Raw genomic sequence first — 22,572 nt, forward strand, 5'->3', positions numbered from 1 at the left:
TTGCAAAGGTTAACTCTGTGTGTTCCTGGAGATGATACCACGCACAAAGGAGGGGCTGTTGGGGGAGGCAGGGGGGAACAGGCAGAGAGGAAGCCAAGCTTTATTGAGAGTTAAGCCCAGGCTAAACTCCAGGAAACTAATTTGAAAAATTCTGCACCATTCGTGGTGTATCCAGGACTGTGTATCTGCTGATGACAAAGGGGTTCTCTCTTCCCAGCTGTCACCTCTGGAGTTGCTAAGAAATAATGCCAAAATAAATAAATAAATAAGAGTCACTTTAATGTCAAAAAAAGAAAGACAGCAAAGAGAGAGTGTGTGTGTGTGTGTGTGTGTGAGTGTGTGTGTGTGTGTGTGCGTGGCGGGGGGAGGGGAAGGGAGTGTGGTTAATGAAATGCTGTGCCATTCTCACTGTGGGCATCTTTTTGTCCTTGTCTGTACACCTTATCCTGTTTAGCTCAGAAGTCACATTGCATTTTCTTCTTCTTTTTTTCTTTTTCTGTTTTTTGCATCTGCAGCATGGGGATAATGACACTTTTAGATTTTTGCTAGAGTGTGATTGGCATTAAAATTATGGCAATGATCTCTCTATCTTTTTTTTTTTGTCGGTCATGGGTCCTGATCTCTGGACCTAGGCACTGTCCCTCAGCTCTTCAGCTCAAGGCTAGCGCTCTACCACTGAGCCACAGTGCCACTTCTGGCTTTTTATGCTTATGTGGTGCTGAGGAATCGAACTCAGGGCCTCATGCATGCAAGGCAAGTGCTCTACCACTGAGCCACCTTCCCAGCCCAATGATCTCTCTGTCTTGAAGCTGTACTGCTGCTCTTGGCCAAGTCTACTGCTCCCTACCCAAGTCCACTGAACACATGGTTGCTAACATAGCTTTCCCAAGACTGCTTGCTTATGTCACTGGCTTGCTTAAAATTGCGCTAACGATTTTTGCATCATCTGTAAGATGAATTCCAATCTCTCCATCATGTGGTTCCACAGATGCTAATTTCTTTGCCTCTTAGCTCCCTAGGAGATTCACCCTAGTTTCACCAACTGGCTAATTCACAAAGTCTCTTTTCCTCTTAGCAATTTATTTCTATTCAGCTTTTCTTCAGCATTCAACCGGAACCCATCTCCCTAAAGTTCTTCCATCTCCAGCCAACGAAAATGAATCTCTCCTTCCACTTCCCTTCTGTTGTAGGTATCGCAATTACCCTCAGACTCCCATTCTCCAGAGTTTGTAATAATTATTCATTTGAATAGCAACTCCTGAAAATTTTGCTTTTTGTTTTATTTTTCTTGGAAGGCAGGGATCATATCTAATGTTTCACTGAATCTGAACAAGCTCAGACATAACAACTGCTCCAGAAATGTTTGTTATAATGAGGATCGTGATTATCCTTTGATGGTTCATAGCAATTATTTTTCAGGGAGGAAGTCAGAGCTATCTCTGTCTTCAAGGGAACTGGTAGAAGTATGTGAATGTGAGAAACTAACAAGAAGAAGAATAGTGATGATGGTAGATGACATGTATTAAACTCATATGTCAAGCATTGTGCTTATATTTCACCAAAAAAAATCACCTTGTCCTCTCTATTGGCTGCCAGAAAGTTATTCAAGTGATCTTTCAGCATCATTTTGGTCTTTCAAACCTATAGTATATCTCATTTTCAATTCTTAAATATTTTTCCCTCTTTTTCATAATATGATCATGCTTTCAGTTTTTGGTGATTTTTCCCCCCTAAGGTCTTTTCAAACAATAAGCATTTATTATTCTTTTATTTATTCCTTTTTAGCTTTTTAAAAATTAGTTTCCATTTAATATTTTTCATAGACTTATGGCTAGCTTTCTTTTAATGCCTTAGTAACAGTAAATTAAAAGCTTATTCACATATATTCAATAATACATATACTCTCCTCACTGCTAGGACCCCTTATCTGAATTATCTTCCATGCCTGAATTATTATTAGTACATCTGAAGAATATATTCTGACTCCTTACATGAATATAATTTTTGTTTTGCTGAGGCTGATTTCCTGTGATACTCTTTAGAATGGGAAAGCACAAAAGCTCTATCTACCTATGTGACAAGTCCTGTATCTGATGCCCAGGAGTCAGTATCTGATGGATGCTCACCAAGAAAAGAGAAAGAAGAACCCTCAACCCTCACTGAAATGCTTTTCTGTGCAGGTGTCATCCTTCCTCTTAGGATGGTGTAGATTTCCAACACTCAGGGATTTTTTCCTCCCTGAGATCATGGTACACTATTTGTTTGTTTGTTTTTTACCCCAAACTCCTTTACAATTACAAACTCCACCCAAGAACAAAAGAAAAAGTCTGCCCCCAATTTTTCTACCTATATCAAAAGCCAAAGACAGCCTCTTATCCTAAGGGATATGTTTGTGCCTGGAATAGACTCAGCAGGAAGCTAGGAGATGGACATTGAAATTTGAGAACAGTCAGAGCACATTCAGGGGTCATATCCCCAACATTCCTCTAAATACATTTTAAATAGTGTAGAGTGTGAAATATAACACTCATACAGAAATGTGCATAAATCATCAGTGTCAGGATAACAAATGACCATCAAATGAACCTTTATGTAACTTCTACTGAAGTCAAGAAATAGAATATTAACAACAGCCTAGAAGATTCAAATATCTTCCTTTGTTTTTTTAATCTTTTAAAAATTTTAAACATACTGTATAGAAGGATTACAGTTACATGAGCAAGGTAATGAGTACATTTCCTGTGGAGCATTGTTATCTCCTTTGTTTTTCCCCTACTGTCTCTTCCCTCCCCACCTCCTCAACTCCTCCCTCTCCCCACCCCAAGTTGTAAAGTTCGTTTTCTACATAGTGTCTTGTACGTCTCATTGTTACAGTGGGTCAACCTGTATCCTTGTTTCAGCATTTTGTTATTTCCCTTCCCCATCCCCAAATTAGAAAAATGTATATACAAGATGCAGGGCACCGGAATCAAATACAGCGACAATGGGGGTTATACCATGGAGGAAGAACATACCAAAGAAACAAAAAAATCACATAGTACATTAAAAACAACAATGACAGAGAAACAAAAACCTCTTGTGTCCGTATCTTGGGGTTCATTTCGCTTAATATCATCTTATATGGTCATATGTACATAACTTTCTTTAACAGAATACCTCCTCTATGTCTCTATAGGTGTATCTGCCCCATCTTTTGTAGTAGCTACTTCTCTTGTCTAATAAACAACTTTATATTTCCACATATATGCCTAAAAATATAGCTTAACTTATTCTGAACTTTATATAACAGAATTACATTGTGTGAATTCTATTGTGTTTCACTCCTTTTGTGTTTGCTGATGGCATTCATTTATATATATGTAGCTCATTCTTTTCCATTTACTGTGGATTATTCCATTGAATGGATATGCCTCAATTCTTTGATTGTTTCACATCACTGGCCATTTTGTTTATCTTTATGCTTGGTGTTATTTTAAATCTTGCTGCTAAAAACAATTTCCACACATGCTATGAACAGCACATCCATAAGATTCTTTAGAACATAAAGATAGAGATAGATCAATGTGGTTACTTGTAAGGCAACATGTCTGACTTTTTAGTTATTACTAAGCTGTTTCTGAACATCTTGTTCATGTTCTAACACCCAGAAGTTTATTAGCATCACATTGCTTTATGCCCTTATCAGACTGGTGGGCATGTAATGCTCTCTCATTTTGGTTTTAATTCATGTTGACTTGATTAGAGACAAGGCAACATTTCTCACATTAAAAAAATAAATGAACACGAAGGAGTTACTTTAAAGCTAAGAGAGTGGAAGCAACACAGCTGTACTGTTTCAGAATAGTAACCTTAATAATGACACTAAGATAGGCACTATACTATTTGTACCTCATTTCAAAGAAGGGAAGTAGCGATTTAGTGACAAAATATAGCTGCTCAGTAGAGAGCTCAGATGTCAGTCAAACTCCAGTTTGTCCTCAACATTTGGGGGCCTGTGCTTTAAAAAGCTACATAGAGATAGATGGATAGTAGTATAAAAATGGTAGTTAACTAATGTTAGTAAGAGAAGACAGGAGGTTGTAACACTTGTCAAAAAATTTCACAGTTAGCCCAGTGCTGGTGGCTCACACCTGTAATTCTAGCTATTCAGGAGGCTGAGATCTGAGGATCGCAGTTCGAAGCCAGCCCGGGCAGGAAAGTCTGTGAGACTCTTATCTCCAATAAACCACTAGAAAACTGGAAGTGGTACTGTGGCTCAAGCAGTAGAGCACTCGCCTTGAGCTGAAGAGCTGAGGGACATGCCCAAGCCCAGAGTTCAAGCCCACGACCGACCAAAAAAAAAACCAAATACACAGTGAAGCACACAGGTACAACTTAAAAAGCTTGTTAACTAAGGCCTAAGGAAAAGAAAGCAAAATGTCATATAAACTGAGATTTAGTCTTTACTCTGACAATGAAGTCTTGCAAGTTTGTGGCATTCAAATGAGAAAGTTTTTTCCTTTTAATTTTATAAGCCAAAGTTACTTTTAAATAAATCTGATTTTTCTAATATTAAAACATTTATGTGTTTTATTGCCAGACTTTTGGAAAATTCAGAAAGTTGCATGGATAAACTTCACTCAAACTCACTACCAAGAGATAGTCACTGTTAATATTCTATTATATTCTTCCAGCATTTTTGCCTATACATATGTCCATTATCTTTAAATAAATTTGAGATCAGACTATATATGTTATGTGGTAGCCTATTTCCATAAACATGAAGAACAAGTTGCTTCTCATTCTTTTTGCACATGATTTTGAGCAAGAGTCTAAAGTTGTACTGATTTTTAAAAATATTTCACTCTGGGCATCAGTGACACATGCCTATAAACCTAACTACTCCAGAGGCTGAGATTTGAGAATAGTGTTTTGAAGCCAGCCCAGGCAGACAAATCTGCAATTAGCTACTTCTAATTAACTAGAAAAAAAGCAGGAACTGGAAGTATGTCCCAACCATGAGTGAAATGTTGAATGAGAGCATGAGGCCCTGAGTTGAAGCCCCAGTATTCTTACACACATGTGTGCACACACATGTGCTCACGCACACACCCACATTCAAGTAACTAACTCAGCGGTGAATGTAAGTAAAGCTTGACTACATAACTGATTATTATTTGTTTAAACAGTATTTCTAGAAATGACCATGATTACAGATCATAGTCTACAGTCAGGCTTGGAAAACATAAACCACCTATATGTTGTTTTCTGCTTTTTGGCTTTTGGGTTTTTTTGATAAATTTAAACCTGATCCATAGTTTATCTCTGACTGGTGGTATCAGATTTTCTCTTAGGATTTTAGAAAAAAGACACATTAGCTCTAAGCCACTATGGTTCATACAGACAACAACACTAGGCAACTCTCTGCTGTCCCTTGAAGGAGATAACCTACTACTTCTGTACAATCCTTGGGACAGGAACGCTTCCAATTACAAGAGCCCTGGCACCCAGATCACTACACTTAGCTAACTGAGGTTTTGCCACCATCTTGGATGCTGTCAGTGAGAGAATATGGGCTCCATTGCTCTCTTTCCTACCTTGGAAGAGGAAAATTCTATGTTCATCTTTTCACGCTCTTCAAAGCTTTCGGATAGTTAGCATCCACAACTTTCATCTAGCATTATGACTTAATTCTAAGTATTCTGTGCCTTGCATTGCATAGCTAACTGTTCCTGAGGCAAAAAGAATGTTAAGGTGTGTGTCTGGAAATGAATAAGAGAAAATAAAGAAGAGGAAATAACACAAGGGAACACCAGTCGTATTTCCTTTGACTTCCATCTCTCTGTGTTCCTTGCACTATCTAAAGCTCGGGCCAAGATGATTTCTCTCCAGTGTAACAGATAGAACACATACAATTGGAGCACAGGGTGAAGGGAAAGATGCCATGTGAAAGGCCACTGAAACAATCCTAATTAAAAGACCTCACGCCTCAGCTCATGGGAAGGAAATCAAAGGTTAAGAATGAGTGGGATTGGACATCTTAGGCAGAGAGGACAGAGGAGTGAACAAGGGCAAAGTAGTTGGGAAATTTGAAAAGTATTTGATACCTTGCTATTCAATGTCTTGCCCATCATCCAACAGCATTGACTTGAGCTAGGAGCTTGGTATAAAGGTAGAATCTCAGGTCTTCTTCTAGAATCAACAAAATGTTTTAGGGGCAATCTGGGTTTGAGAAGCCTGCTTGTGGAGTAGTGGTTCTCCCAGTGTGGTGCTAGACCAGCAGTATTGTTCTACAGCAACATGTAAGAAAGACAAGTTGTTTGACCTACCTTAGACCTAATAACGACAAGAAGCAGCTCAGACCTACCTCAGGCCTAAATGAGAACTTCCGGTGGTGATCCAGCAACCTGTTATGTTCCAAGCCTTAGAATTAACTTGAGAACTATTACTCTCCAGAGCAAAGTGGAAGACATCTTTATGGGAAAGGGACAGATATTAAATACACTAGGCAAACTTAGTAGGCAATAAGATCTTCATCACAACTATCGGCTCTTCCCTCTGGCAAGAAAATACCAAAGGCAATATTGTAAGTGAGTGTAGTTATTTCATTACACTTCAATGACACCTCATTTATAAACCAGCAGATGTTTGGATTTAACCACTGGGTTATACCTGCCTTCCCTTTAGCTAGAGACTAGGCGTTCACATTAGTCACTTGGAGAGCTATATAAATCTTGATACTGTTCCCCACTCTAATTAATTAACAGTGACTCTGTGGTAGGCGAAGAATCAATATTTTTCTTAAAATCTCTTCAAATAATTCAAATGCAGAGCTAAGGAAGAAACCAGCTGTGTGGGGATGGAATAGCAGGCCCAAGAAACAACCTGAGAAGATCACAGAGATGAAGTAGTGAGGGAAGCTGGGAGCCTAAATGTGAAGTCCTTTCAAAGGAGATAGTCCTCAAATGCCACAATCACCTGGGAATTTGAATATGCCTAGGAGTCAGGGTGCAGATTTTCATGTTCCTCTTAACCACATGTTACTGCATTTAAGCAATCGTATTAAAAATGAGAAACATCTCAACAAGGAATAGGCCAAATGACTTTTAATTCCCCAACAGCAAAAGCCTGTTAAAACCTTGCCCTGTGTCAGCAAAATAATTGTGGTTCAAGTGAATATAAAACACTTCCATTCAATCTTCTCCCTCCTCCCTGAGGCAAATGCTTTCTTATCATGGAGAAACAGTACTCCTCAAGCTGTCAGACTGCATCAGGGGAGTTGAGTGAGAATTATAAAGCTAGGCGAAATCAAGGCCTCAGCTTTGGGTGGGGGTGGGGGGTAAAATTTTCCAGCAGGTAAGCTTTCCCCAGCTAGCCCCTTTCCTGACACAATCCTTCACTGATGCTACTGAGGAAATGCTGGAGAGATGAGGCCAAGTCTTTTACAGGAAGATGAATTAAGTGTCTTTGGTTGGAAATAGCAGAAACTGTTGCTAGCTAAATCAAGTGGGGGAAAAAGTCAGCTGAAAAGATCTATGTATCCCATGAAATAAAAAAAGCAAACCCGAAGAATTGGTCTTGGAAAGGATAGAGCCATGACATATCTAGGTCTTTGAAACAGGAGCTATGGAAGTTCTCTTTGTAAAGCTGGACAAAAAAATCTGGACAAAAGAACTTGGTTTGTTTTCTGCCCTAAATCATACTATCTATCCACAAGACTACTTTCACGAAGAAAACATTTCATTGGCCAAGCAGAGTCACCTGACCTTAAATTAGTAGTTCCATATTGATTGATACCTCCTCAAAGTCCAACTGGGATTCCATTATCACAAAAATGAAGAATAGATGCTAGGAAGATGAAAATAACCTCAAAGGTTCTAATGAATATATATTTTTAATGAATCTGAAGATTCTAACAGATTGTCACATGCTAATCACAGGGCTAGAGTACACAATTTATTACAATTCAAAAACAAAAAGATCTTACTTATACAATCAGAGGCACTGGGGCAAAAACATCTCAAAGATACAACTCCAGTGTTGCAAGGGGGAAGACTGAGAAATATTGAATAATTTCTTGAACCTATTCCTATTCATGTTTAATGTTATTCATGAAAAGCACACAATTAGACAAGAATCCAAGCTAGACTCTTAGATTATTCAGCCTGTGGCTGTGAAAGTGAGTGTTTTAATTTCCCTGAAGACCCCAAGCATGCATCACAGTTGCTCTTTTAAAAATATTGGAAAAATAACAGTATTTCACATTTGTCCCGTGGTTGTTATTAAAAAGTACCAATCCTTTAAAAAGTGCCTAATCCTTCAGAGGTTCTGCTTCAAGAAGTCTGGATTAATGCACAGAGTGCTATTGTTTCAGACAAGCACCTATATGCTGTTGGTCTGTATTTCAGCAACATAGTTCACATCCAAAGGTCTACAGAGACCAGGAGGTGGTGTGAGCAAAATAGATAGGGTGTAAGTCAGTAAGAAGAGACAAGCATGGTGAATTGGCATTGTGTGTATGCCTTTCAAGATCACTTCAACTCAATCTCTTTCTAGGTATTCTGCAGACTAAATAGAAGCTACTTGCAAGACCAATTCTGCTCTCACTGATTCTATAGGGTTGTAAGTAATCATGTGTTTTCACGTGAATTTTTTTACTCAATGAAATTTGAAGGGTTTTACTTATTTTTCATGAATAAAAAAAATAAGAAGGGAGATTTAGAGCAGTTCATCTATGGCTTTATGGCACCTGGTGTATTTGAACGCATATCTGCTCACTATAAATAGAAGTATTTTAAAATTCACCAAAGGACTCTGCCCCCACCCAATGCTTTTAATCCCCCTTTGATGGATCTGTATAAACCATGCTCCTTTCAAAATATGATCATGTCTATTCAATAAAAAAAACTAGGAGGGAAAAACCTAGCCCATAGAATTTCAGATTATTGAAATTACTAAAGATTATTAAAATTACTACATGCCTCTTTGAGACTGACCTGGTTTGCATAGATTTCTTCATTTCACTCAATAAAGATAATATCTATTATTTTCATATCACAAGTTAATGATTTAGAAACAACATATACTGGACATGAATTCACAGTAAAACAAAAGATATTGATAATTGATCTTGGCCAAAGACTTGGAATGTTGTCATGACCCGGGTGAAAATAGCACTTTCCAGATAAGACGGCTACTTCACGGCACGCTTTGGAAGTTCTGGGCTGATTCCTTCTTTCAATAACTGGAAATTCTCAAGCTCTCTCGCTCAGATAGGTCAAATCTTGTAGCATCCCCATGCAATACTGGAGCTGGAAAAAGAGAATTAGGTAGAGGTTAAAGGTTAACCAGCTATGATCCATCCCTCACTGAATAAAGCTTGTTTCAGGACATATGCCTTGACTGCAATAACTTAAAATATTTGTGAAAATGAACGAAATTATATCAAAGTTTTATAGTACATGGAAGACCTTTTGTGGAAAGCAGAACTCATAAAGAAATATAGCTTTGGTTTTTTGAGGGTAGACTTATAGTTTTCATTAGAAAATGGTGAGAATAGTTACAAAAACATGTTAAGGTAGTATTATATATAAAAACTCTTACAGCAAGTGAGATAATCTACAATATGTGAAGAGCACTTTAAAATCATTTTAAAAAAATCTAAAAAAGCCAACTAAGTAAAAACATAGTAAAAGAATATTGACAGCTTGCAAAAGAAGAAATCAGGTGGTCAACCAACATGTGGAAACTTCTTGCTTTCAAACAGTAGCAAAATAAATGCGCATTAAAAATAAACAGGACAAAATGTTTCATCTGTAAAATAGGGGATTTGAGAATTATAGCAATGGTGGATGTGCAAACAAACAGGGATTCTGAAATAATGTATGTGCAAACAAAATTTGGCACAATGATTTTTCTACATGTTATTAGAGTATTTTGGTTATACAATGAGGTTTTATTGTAATATTTTCATACTCGTGTATAACATATCCCAGTCAAATTACAATCCTTTATCGCTCTCCTACCTCTATCACTTCCTTATTAAAACAACTTCAACAAGCTTCATTGTTCTATTCATTACTATCCTTTAGATCCATTACTGTGTTATTGTTGACTTTTTGAGATGTCAGGTTGCCTTACTTTCTAATATTCCTTATGTTGCTGTTTTGATGTGTCCATCTGAATTAAAGTCATTTGTTGAAGGATTTATTCACCTAAGTGTTTAAGTTGAATTATTCTATATTCTGGTGGGACAGGATATTGACTGGTTTGAAATGCCCTTTCTCACCACTGGCCTGGGGGTATAACTCAGAAATAACAAAATCACTAATTCAGTGCAAAACCAACTACTTACAAGAAGTAAAAATCATCAGTGACATTGTATGTACCACTAATAACAATGAGAAAGAGACTCACTGGAATATGGTACTGTAGGATTTTTTTTTCTTTTTTTATTGTCAAGATGAGGTACAGAGGGTTACAGTTACATGAATAGGGTAATAAGTACATTACCCTTTCCCACATTTTTCTCCATATGTAATTGAACTACATAATGTGAGGGTAATGATGGAAGGGGTGAAGTTGAGAAGAAAAATAGAAGTGGTGACTGTTAGGTTTTTAAAAAGAGGTAGCCGAGTAAGAACCACACCGTGCACGTGGTATTCAGGTAAGGGGTAGGTTTGTTCATCGTTCTGGCTGGCACCAGGCCCAGTTGGCACTCCACGCAGCTGGGAAAGGCCTGGGAAAGAGCTGGGAAAGAGAGATGGGAAAGAGAGATGGGAAAGAGCTAAGAGAGCTGGGAAAGAGCTGAGAAAGAGAGCATTTGGGCCTGGGCTAGGCCTTATCTAGGGTATGGGCAGAGAAAGGTGTGGCCACATCAAATTCAAATGTGACTTCAGGGGATGCAGATGTGACCTCTTCCAGGTGTGCCAGTTGCCTAGGGAATGCAGGTACTGGGTGGAGACTTTGCTGCGAGGAGGGTGGAGTCTGCTCGCCATCCAGGAGCGGACCTTACAGTGACATTGATCAAGAAGTATTATAGGGGGGGGGGGGGGGGGAGGCTGGGAAGGGATGCGAAGGGGAAACAAAGGAGGAGGCTACAATACTTGATAAGAAATGTACTCATTATCTTGCCCATGTAATTGTAACCCCTCCATACAGTATTTTCACAATAAAAAGTAAATAAAAATAAAAAAGAAATATTATATTCATAACCTGACACGGAATTGTAACCTCTTAATAACTAAAAAAATACTAAAAATAAATAAAATAATAATAATAATGAGGAATAATACTTAATCATTAAAAAAGAAAAGTGTTATTTGTGTAGAAGCAGAAAATTAGGTATTAGCAATAAGGGAATTTAGAGGAGAAATTAAGAAGGAAAAGGATTTAGAGAAAGAAGGTGCTGTATATGGCCTGAAGATAAACTTGATAATAGTGTGATGAATTTGGTTCAATTATTCTGGAGAAGGGTACAATAACAAAGCATTGTAAAGTTAAGGAAAAATTTAGAGGAGAAACAGAAGTAAAACAAACGAATAGAAAAATTAGTGGGAGAACAAGGGAAGGGTAAAAATGCTCGCCAAGAAATGTACTTATGGCCTTACTCATGTAACTGTAACCCCTCTGTACAGCATCTTTACAATGAAGTAAAATTAAAAAAAAAGAAAAATCCTAAAAGAGAAATCAAGGAAATTAAAGATCAATATTTCCTCTCCACTGAGGAGAATGTTTGTCTGCTGCGCTCTCTCAGTAGCATGGATGCTCTCTACGCTTTCTTTGCATTTCTTTGTGTTTATGCGCATTAACTGTCAAGGTGCAACCTGAGTATGGTTTCCCGTGGTCAGTTATGGCTGTGGACTAGAGGCAGCAACTGAAGTGAGTCAGGGAGTGTCCTGTGAAGCAGCAACAATTTCCAGAAGTTGGCTGCTCTGCTGAGTTCTGGTAAGGGTTTCAGGCATATGAAGTAGGGACTGAGATGGGTAAAGGGATCTCCGAATACAGCTAAAATGGGACAGGCTTCACTGCTGAGTGCTCCCACTGTTGAACCTTGAATCTTGCCCTTCACAGGAAATCCAATGGCAGCTTTGGTAGGTCCGTAGCAACCTTTTTCCTTTTCCACTTAAGCTTGCAGTTCAGTGTGTGTGTGTGTGTGTGTGTGTGTGTGTGTGTGTGTGTGTAAAATAAAATGCAAATAACTCTTGTCCTTTGTATAAACATATATACCATGGATGTGAGAGTGTGACTAGAGCTGTAGCCAGCTGGCTTGCTTGCATCATACATGCCCTTTGTTTTCGACCAGAGACCCAGTCAGAAGTAGCTTCACCAAACCACTAGACTAGAGCAAGGTGTGGGGAACTTTTGGTCAGCCAGCTTTGCCTAGCCTTTCATGGGCAGTTGAGTTTATGACTGCATGCTAGGATTAGCAGTGCCCTTAGAAATGTCCTCCTAGGTTGATTACCCCTGTCCAAGCTTTACCCCAGCTAGAAGAACACAGTGGCCAATTGGCTTCTGCCTGCTGGCTTGAGCAAGACACCCCAGCCTGTGTTTAGTCCTCTGTACAATCATTTTGTTCCCAGTGTGGAGCACATTGGTGGGTTTTGACAGAAACCAAAACAAACAAATAACAAAAAAAAACAAAACAAAACTGGATTGGGATGGGAAGGATAAAACAAATCTAGACCTGTTTCTGCAATAGTTGTTCTGGTCTCCAGTTAAGAGAAGTATCTGTTTCTTTTACAGACATACAATTTGGTAGTTTTTAATTTTCTCTAAGCATTATCTGTCTATTCTTTTATTGGTGCATAACTGAGATTTTAATTCTGGTTCATGGAAACATAAGAATGTGGTATAGTTCTGCAATCTACTATCTTCTTTCTTACAAACATAATAATTTCGTAAAGTAATTTGGTATTTATGAAAAAACAAACTTTTTACTTACTTTTAAGAGTACATTATAAAATTATCCTAAACATACACTAATTAAAACCATGGGGCCTATATTTTTTGGGGTCTGGCTTATTTCATTTAATATGATTTTCCAAGTCTTCCCATTCCCTAACAAATGGGGTGTTGTCATTTTTCCTGATGGAGGCATAATATATATATATATATATATATATATATATATATATATATATATATGCCACGTTTTCTTGATCCATTCATCTACTGAGGGGCATCTGGGTTGGTTACATATCTTAGCTATTGTAAATAATGTTGCAATAAACATAATTGTGTCAGTAGCTTTAGTATAGCCTTGTTTGTGATCATTTGGGTAAATGCCCAGAAGTGGGATTGCTGGGTCATAGGGGAGCTCTATGTGTAGTCTTTTGAGGAACCTCCATAATACTTCCAGAGTGGTTGAACAAGTTTACACTCCCACCAACAGTGCAGTAGGATTTCCTTTTGGCCATATCTCCTCCAGCAACTGTTGTTATTAGATTTCTTGATTATAGCCATTCTAATAGGCGTGAGGTGGAATTTCAATGTTGTTTTGATTTGCATTTCTTTTATGGCTAGAGAAGTTGAGCATTTCTTCATGTGTCTATTGGCCATTCTTATTTCCTCTTAAAGAGAAGTCTCTCTTTAAGTGTTTAGCTCACTTATTAATGGGGCAGTTGTTTCTTTGAGGATTTGTTTGGGGAGGATTTAATTTTTTGAGTTCTAATAATATTTTAGATATGACGTCCTTGTCTGTTGTATGGCTAGTGAAGATCTTCTCCCAATCCGTGGGCTTTCTATGATCTTGCTAGCTATGTCGTTTGCTATGCAGAAGCTCTGCAGTTTCAGGTAGTTCCATTTGTCCAACCTTTCTTTGATTTGTTGTATTTCTGGGTCTTTATTAAGAAAATTTTGGCATGTGCCAAGGAGCCCTAGAGTTTCTCCTATTCCTTCCTGTAATGTTTTCAGGGTGTCTGCTTTTACTTCAAGGTCCCAGATGAGCATAAAACTCAAAAGTTATGTACATATGACCATATAAGATGATGCTAAGCGAAATGAACCCCAAGATATGGACACCAGAGGTTTTTTCTTTGTTGTTGTTGTTTTTAATATACTATTTGATTCCTTTTGGTTCTTTTGTGTCTTCTTCCCCCTATGGTATATCCCCTGTTGTCACTGTATTTGATTTTGGTACCCTGCATCTTGTACATACATTTATCTAATTAGGGGAGGGGAAGGGGAATAACAAAACGCTGAAACAAGGACACAGGATGACCCATTGCAACAATGAGACCCACAAGACAGTATGCTAGAAATGAACTTTACAACTTTGGGGGTGGGGGAGAGGAGTGGGGGAGATGGAGGAGGGAAGGGATAGTAGGAAAAAAACAAAGGAGGGAGTAATAATGTTCGACAAGAAATGTAAAATGTAATAATTTTACTGTTACCTCTGTACAGCATTTTTATAATAAAATGAAATTATTTAAAAAGAGTATATTATAAATAAAGTATTATTTCTGAGTGTTGTGGAGCACACCTCTGATCCCTGCACTCATGGAGTGGAGAAGCAGGAAGCCAATGAGTTGAAGGCCAGCCTGAGATACATAGCAAGTTCCTGGGCTACATGGTGAAATATTTTCTTAAGAAAAACTACAAATATGCATAAAATATGCATATATATTGTATGCATGCATCTGATACATCTGCACACAAATGCAGGTCAGTTTCAATTTATAATAATATCAATTTGTTATAAATTTCATATAATATTTTTATAGAACATAGGTTACTCTTCAAATGAGAGCCAATTCAATAGAGGATAGGCTTAATAATTCAGCAAATCTGTTGGGAGATACCAGAAAAAATGTTTTTGTTCCTCTCTTTTATACCAACCAAGGAATTCTGATTGTAATTGTATCCGTGTGTATGGAAAGGAGTTCTGCACGCCAAAATCAATTCTCCATCATACACTAGTGGAATGTGCTGTTTCAGTTATCTTCTGACACCATCAACCTAGAACCTCATAACCCAAAGGCTCATGATTCATTCTTGCAAGACTGCTCCTCACATTGCAAACAGTAGGCTCTTACCTGTCCTTTCTGACTGACCAGCTATCTCTCTCCATGATTCCATAAACATCTTGAGTTTACAAACTCGGAGAAACACTTTATTTATATTTGTCTACTATTCTAAAGAACACAAGGCCAGGTAGAAGAGATTCATGGGGCAGGGCAGGCGAGGAAGGGTGGGCAATTGCTATAACCTGTCTAGGGGGACCACCCTCTACAATCCTCCATGGGTCCATCTGTCTCAAAGCTTATCTGAACACTGTCCTTTTAGGATTTTTACAAAGGCTTTGAATTTCATATGCACTTTTTATGATATCATTAGCCATTGGCGATCAATTTAACCTTCCCTGCCCCACACACTGGAAGGTAAGAGGTAGTACTGAAAAATCCTCTAATCATGCTTTGCTCTTTCCAGCAACCAGTCCTCATCCTGCAGCTAACTAAGACCCTCAGCTAGCAGCCCTGTCATTAGTATACAGATGGCATTCTCATTACTCTAGAGAGTCTAAAGATTTTAGAAGCCATATGTCAGGAAATGGGACTGGAAACCAAACACATACTTTATATTAAAAGGGCATATCCATTTGATGAAATATCAATTTTCTACTTCAAAGAATATTAAATCTTTTGGGGAAACTTCTAACGAGTAAAAAGAGATACAAAATTGTAGAGTCATAGATGATATATTATAGATAATCTCATATACAATTATACACACACATATATGTGTATGATTATATTATCCTATGTGGGATATCACCACAAAATGGTGGCACAAACAATAAAAATGTCTTTCTTGTAGTTCTGGAAGTTGGAAAGCCAAGATTAAGAAGCCAATGATGTGGAGTTGGGGTGAGGTACATCCAGCCTATCTCTGACTCTTGCGCTCACTCTCACACTCTCTCGCTCTTACTCTCTTTGCCGTCACATGATCTTTCCTTGGTGTGATTACAGTGCAGGTCTCTTCTTCTTGGCCTTAATTGCCTCTCTAAAGGTCACATTTCTAAATAAGATCTAAGGTCACATTGAAGTTAGGACTGAAACCCCAACTTGGTGGGGGGCACAATTCGGATCATAACAAGTTTTACACTCTCAAATATGTTTTGCAATGCCATACAGAACATCTAAGTTTGGATACTATATACAAAACAGGGAATTATTTCTTACAGGTCTGGGGGCTGTGAAGATCTAGATTAGGCTCTACTGGCAGGATTGTTTGACAAGAACTCAGTTTCTGCTTCTAAGATGGCACCCTAAATTCTACTTCCTTACATGATCTATTCAGGAGGAATATTTGTCAGTCAAGTGAAATAGGGCAAATTCATACCCCCACAGCCCTCTCTGTTACTCATGAAGGTACAGCCTATATGATCTAAGCATTTTCTATTAAATTCTACCTCCAGATAGTGTTGCTTAGGGGTTAGGTTCCCAGCACATGACCTGGACACTGAAACCATATTCATATAGGTAAGAATTCAATAGTTTTTGGGAAGGCATTACTGGTCCTTGAACTGCAGCCTCCATCCTTGCCAGCTTTTGTGGGGCTGTTTATTTTTTGACAGAGAGACTTGTTTGTTTCCAGGGTCTTCCAGGAACATGATCTTTCTGTTTGCACTTCTTGTCATACCTGGAAAGCCAGGCACTAACCACTGAACTCAGGTTTTCCTGAGATGGGGATATCATGAGCTTTTTGACATGGTCTGTTCTGGTAGTGAGATCATTCTGATCTCTGGCTCCTAAGTAGCGTGGATTATAGGTGTCAGGCAAGAGTGCCTTGCCAAAATGCAATATTATCTCTGAGTGATGAGAATATGGGTGGTAATTTTCTCTGTTTTTGTTTGTCTCCCCCCTCTACTCCTCTTCTAATTTGTTTACAGTTGTCATCTATCACAACAGGAGGAAAATATAAATAAATGTGGAAAATGAAGTGACACTCAATTTTACAGTGAAGGAGAGAAATCATAGAATTTAAAACTTACAAAAGTAGGAGTTGAATTCCATTACTTTTGGCCAAAAAGTATGTGACCTGACCTCTGAGCTTTCACAGGGTAATAAAGAGATGAAAAGATACTCGTTTCATGATATCAATGTGAGAAATAAGCTAACTAGCTAGTTAGTCTAGTTATATATACATATATATGTGTACATATATAATAAACATATACATGTATATAATATATATATGCATATGTAATATATGCACATATATTTTACTTTTGCTTAAGGTATGCAGGAAGAGAATAAGATCAGGAAGGAAGAAGCTATTTGAATAGAAATGTTATTCTATGTTTCCCACCCAAGGTTTTAAGGCACATTTGTGGCGTGTACCTCCAGTCAAGGGGAAATAGACATTTTAAACTAACATTTCTCTTTTTTTTTTCCAGAAGTCCTTATAACAGTGCAGCAGTTAGAATGCCACAGATATCAATGGCAGATAGAAAACCCCATAATCCCTGGACTATTTTTATTTCCCAAAGCCTTTACAGGGACACCTTGCTATAGGAACAGGTTAATGGCAGGCTATTCTCTGAAGGATAATTTTCTGCCTTATAAAAAAGTCTTTTTCTTTTTCTTTTTTTTAACATTACTATAGTTGCTTAAAATTCCATGTGTTAAAGACTTGTTTCTCATAGAAATGTTATTGGGCGTCCGAGGAACCCCCAAGAAATTGGGCCTAGTAGGAGGTTGGGGATTATTTCAGTGATTGTTCTCAAAGGGAATTGTGGGACTCCAGGCTCTCTTCCTCCTTCTTTTTGTTTTTCTGGCTGTGAAGTAAATCATTTTACTCTGCCATATGCTTTGCTACATGCTACCTTGTGACAGACCCCAAAGCCAATGAGCCACGGAGTCACAAATTGAGTCACAAAAATATAAGCCAAAATAAACCTTTCCTCATATCTCAGGTACTGTTACAGTGATAAAATTCTGATGAACCAAAGTATGGTATTGCTCCTGATTTTCTTGCCTTTGACATAGACTAGTCCAATAAACTAAAGAAACAGACACTTTCAAATATCTCCTGATAATGCTGGCTCCACAGAGGTTGTGAACAGGCTTCAACAAATCCTATTTTGTTCTAGACAGGATGAAGCCTTTCTTCTTTTCCTAGCAAAGTGAAGAAAGAAGCTACTGAAAAGACCTGGCAGAGTGTATAGTAGATCATAAAATGAATAAACACTAATCATCTCTATGAGCAATTGGGTCTTAAACTCTACAGTGGGGATGTGGGCAAAAGGGAGGTTTGGCACTTTTTCAGATTTCAATAAAGTCAAGAAACATCTCCCAAGGAGATATACATACACACACACATATATGTGTATATATGTGTGTGTGTGTGTATGTATGTATGTGTGTATATATATATATAGAGAGAGAGAGAGAGAGAGAGAGAGATGTCACAGCTCTCCATTTTATTTTGCAGGCTATCTCTGGCAGTTTCTTGTCTCTGAAGTCAATAAGGGTCTATGATCTGAATTGAAGGGTCTGGAAATGGACTTTGTACAAAAACAAAACCAGATTTCCTTATTAGAGGTGATGTTTCTTTTGCTGATTTACTTTCTTCTTTGTCATTCTTTATTTTCTCCTATTTCCTTGTATTTAACGCTTATCTCTTCTTCCTATGTCTCTGTAATAATTTGTCTATTGCTTCTTCTCTCTGCTTTTTCCTTAATGGTACTTTTGTTTTGAAACAACTTCAGAGGCAGCTAATGAATGAAAGAACAGTTGAAAGAATCATCAAATGCATTTCACTGGATGCTTTCAAATACTGTCCTACTGCCATTATATTCTGTCTCCATGAATAGAAATTTATTTTTCTGAGATACTTGAAACAAAAGTGGTGCATTTGATAGCTTTTGTCTCTAGAGCTACCCTTGTAAAATTAGTACATTCTGTTTTACAATCTCAGTAAAATTATCACAAACAGGAAATGAGCACTGATTTAACACTATAGTCTAATCTACAAATTTGACCAAGTTAAGATGTGCATTAAGTTTATTTTTTTCATTCAATATCCTATCCAAAATTGGACACTATACTTGGTTGTTCTATTATTTTAAACTATATTCATCTAGATTCTAAAATAATGGTATATTTATTCAACCTTTTTATTTTCCTCAATATCCCTAACAATTTGAAGAGTCCTAGTTATATTGCAAAATATCTCTAGGCTTGGGTTTGTCTCATGTTTCTTCATGATAAAATTCAGGTAAGGTCTTTGTAGCAAGAGTAACTTGAGGTGGATGTTGTGTCTTGTGTGTGTTGCATCAGAAGTCATACAAGGTCTGTTTGTCTTATTCTTGCGAAGCCAGAGTTTGACCCCTTGTTTAAAGTTGTGTCTGCTATAGTCTTCACTACAAGGCTTTCTCTTTGTAACTTACAAGCATCATATTGAGAGCTACTTTCAGACTATTTCTATCATCTCACTTTTACTCATTTTTTTTAGCCAGTACATCAAGTCGTCCCTGAATCAATTATTACTACAATAGTGGCCAAATGGTGATTTTGCTAATACCATCATTCATTCTAAATTGATCAGTTGGCATTCTATCATAAAAAGAGCATTTGCTTCATCTCTCTTCATGTATTAATTTATATCAGTATCGATTCATGGATTCTTATTTTATTCAATATTGTTTAATAGCTTCAAACCTACAATCATTATTTTGATATTCAAATGGTTCTGATTTCTTTCTCTTTTCATGCTTTGTCTTCTCCTACTTCTCTTACCCTCTTGCTGTTTGCTCCTTTTCACTTAGCTCGGCATTTTTTCTTTGTCCTCATTCTAAGCCAGTTTTCAATCCTTGTTCACTGGAGGATCTGAAATGCATGTAGTTTCTCTTTTTGTACAGTTTTTCTTTCTCAATTTCTGGCCCCAAACTGCCACTGCAGTGAGAGTGAATCTGGTAGTTTCAAAAAGGTAGTACTTCCCTTGATCTAATCGTAAAGATGCCAACTGCAGTTAAATGTCTCAGTATTTCTAAGGGTTTATAACTTAGCTATAAAAATTCACTTTAGGCTACAGCTTGACATATAATCTCTCAGTTCAGGAGTAAATTTCTTTAACCATTTTCTCTTTAATTTGAAACTACTTGATTCAAGGTAGCTTTCAAGAATATATGTGCATGAGTTGTTACTGCCTAGGACAAATCACATCCACTACTAAAGTAATTGCCAAGGGTAAACATGATAAAAGATACAACCTCACTGGTTCAGGGGTTATACAAAGAAGGTAATATTGATCTTCTGTTATGTTCTCTCTTCTATCCATTCTTCTACACACAAACTTTCATTCTATGAATCCAGAAGGATTTTTCTGATATTAAAGAGAAGATGGCATATACATGATCCTAGCACATGGAGGTGACTGATATTCAAGATTTTGCATAATCTAGCTTCAAAATAGGGGACATAACCTGATCAAAGGACTGGCCATCTAGTCTAGATTTTGATCGTCAGAACTTGTATATGGAAAATATTTAGAATTCTTATTTGCAAGAAATTATCTGTGCAGTAGTGGGGGGGCAAACTATAGGAGGAGAAACAAGATAGTCAAGAAAGGACTGAGGTTGAAAGTAGAATCTTTTAGTTTGAAAGCCACTAAAGATCTCAATCAGTCAAACCCTTCAACTTTCCTCTCATTCAATTTCCCTGTCTATAAATGTAAGCATTTTTTGGACATCATGACACATAAAGTCCTTTGTGATTTTATTATAGTTTTATGATCTTCAGATTTACAGAAATGCAATTGTTGGCTTTAGGATCTGCCACAAGATTTAACCAATGAGAGAGAGAGAGAGAGAGAGAGAGAGAGAGAGAGAGAGGGAGAAAGATAGAGAGAGAAAGAAGAAAGGAAGGAAGGAAAGAAGTAAAGAAGAAAGAAGGGAGGGATGGAGGAGGAAGGAAGGAAGGAAAGAAGAAATGAAATAGAGAAAAGAAAATGAAAGAATGAAAGTAAAAGGAAGGAAGAGAGGAGGGAAGGATGGAGGGAAGAAAAGAAGCTATGAAGAAAGAAAAAAGGGAGAAAGAAAGAAAGAAAGGGAAGAAAGAAAAAAGGAAGAAAGAAATAAAGAAAAAAGCAAGAAAGAAAGAAAAAGAAGGAAAAAAAGAAAAGAAAGAAAGAAAGGAAGGAAGGAAGAAAGAAAGAAAGTAAATAAAAGAATCTTTATCCCACTTATTTATTGGCCAGTTGTTTCTTTGAAGATTTGTTGTTGGGGGATTTAATATTTGAGTTCCAGGTATATTTTAGATATGAGACCCTTGTCTGTTGTAAGGTTAGTGAAGATCTTCTCCCAATTCGTGGGCTTTCTATTGATCTTGCTAGCTATGTCCTATGCTCTGCAATTTCATGCAATCCCATTTGTCCAACCTTTCTTTGATTTGTTGTGTTTCTGGGTCTCTATTAAGAAAATTTTGGCCTGTGACAACAAACCTAGGGTTTCTCCTACTCCGTCCTGTAATGTTTTCAGGGTGTCTGATTTGACTCCGAGGTCTTTGATCCATTTGGAGTTGATTCTGGTGCAGGGTGATATATAAGGATCTAGCTTTAGTTTTCTGCAAGTAGTTAACCAATTTTGACAGCACCATTTACTGAAGAGGCTGTCTCTCTTCCATTCTATCTTTTAGTTCCTTTATCGAAAATTAGATGGCTATAGGTCTATAGGTTCATTTCTGGGTTTTCAATTCTATTCCATTGGTCCTGAGGTCTATTCTTGTGCCAGTACCAAGCTGTTTTGATTACTATGGCTTTGTAGTAGAGTTTGAAATTTGGTATTGATATTCCTCCAGCACTGTTCTTTCTGTTGAGGATCGTTTTAGCTATTCGGAGTCTTTTATTGTTCCATCTGAATTTTTGGATTGCCTCTTCTATTTCCTTGAAGAATGAGGATGGAATATTGATAGGTATCACATTGAATTTGTAGATAGCCTTGGGAAGTATTGCCATTTTCATGATGTTGATCTTTCCAATCCAGGGATATGGGAGTGAGTTTTAAGACTTACAGAGAAACTTCTCTGAAGAGGAAAGAAGGATGGCCAATAGACATATGAAGAAATGCTCAACCTCCCTAGCCATAAAAGAAATGCAAATCAAAACAACATTGAGATACCACCTCATCCCAGTTAGAATGGCTATAATCAAGAACTCTAATAACAACAGATGCTGGAGGGGATGTAGACAGAAGGGAACCTTACTGCATTGTTGGTTAGAGTGTAAACTTGTTCAACCACTTTGGAAAGCAGTACAGAGGTTCCTCAAAAGACTCCACATAAAGCTCCCTTATGGCCCAGCAATCCCACTTTTGGGCATTTACCCAAATGATCACAAACAAGGCCACACTAAAGCTACTAGCACAACTATGTTTATTGCAGCATTATTTACCATAGCTAAGATATGGAACCAACCCAGATGTCCCGCAGTAGATGAATGGATCAAGAAAATGTGGTATATATACACAATGGACTTCTATGCCTCCATCAGAAAGAATGACATTGCCCCATTTGTTAGGAAATGGAAAGACTTGGAAAAAATTATAATAAGTGAAGTAAGCCAGGCCCAAAGAAACTTAGGTCCCATGGTTTC

Source organism: Dipodomys ordii, unplaced genomic scaffold (assembly GCF_000151885.1).
Source record: "Dipodomys ordii isolate 6190 unplaced genomic scaffold, Dord_2.0 Scaffold46, whole genome shotgun sequence".
Classification (NCBI taxonomy): Eukaryota; Metazoa; Chordata; class Mammalia; order Rodentia; family Heteromyidae; genus Dipodomys; species Dipodomys ordii.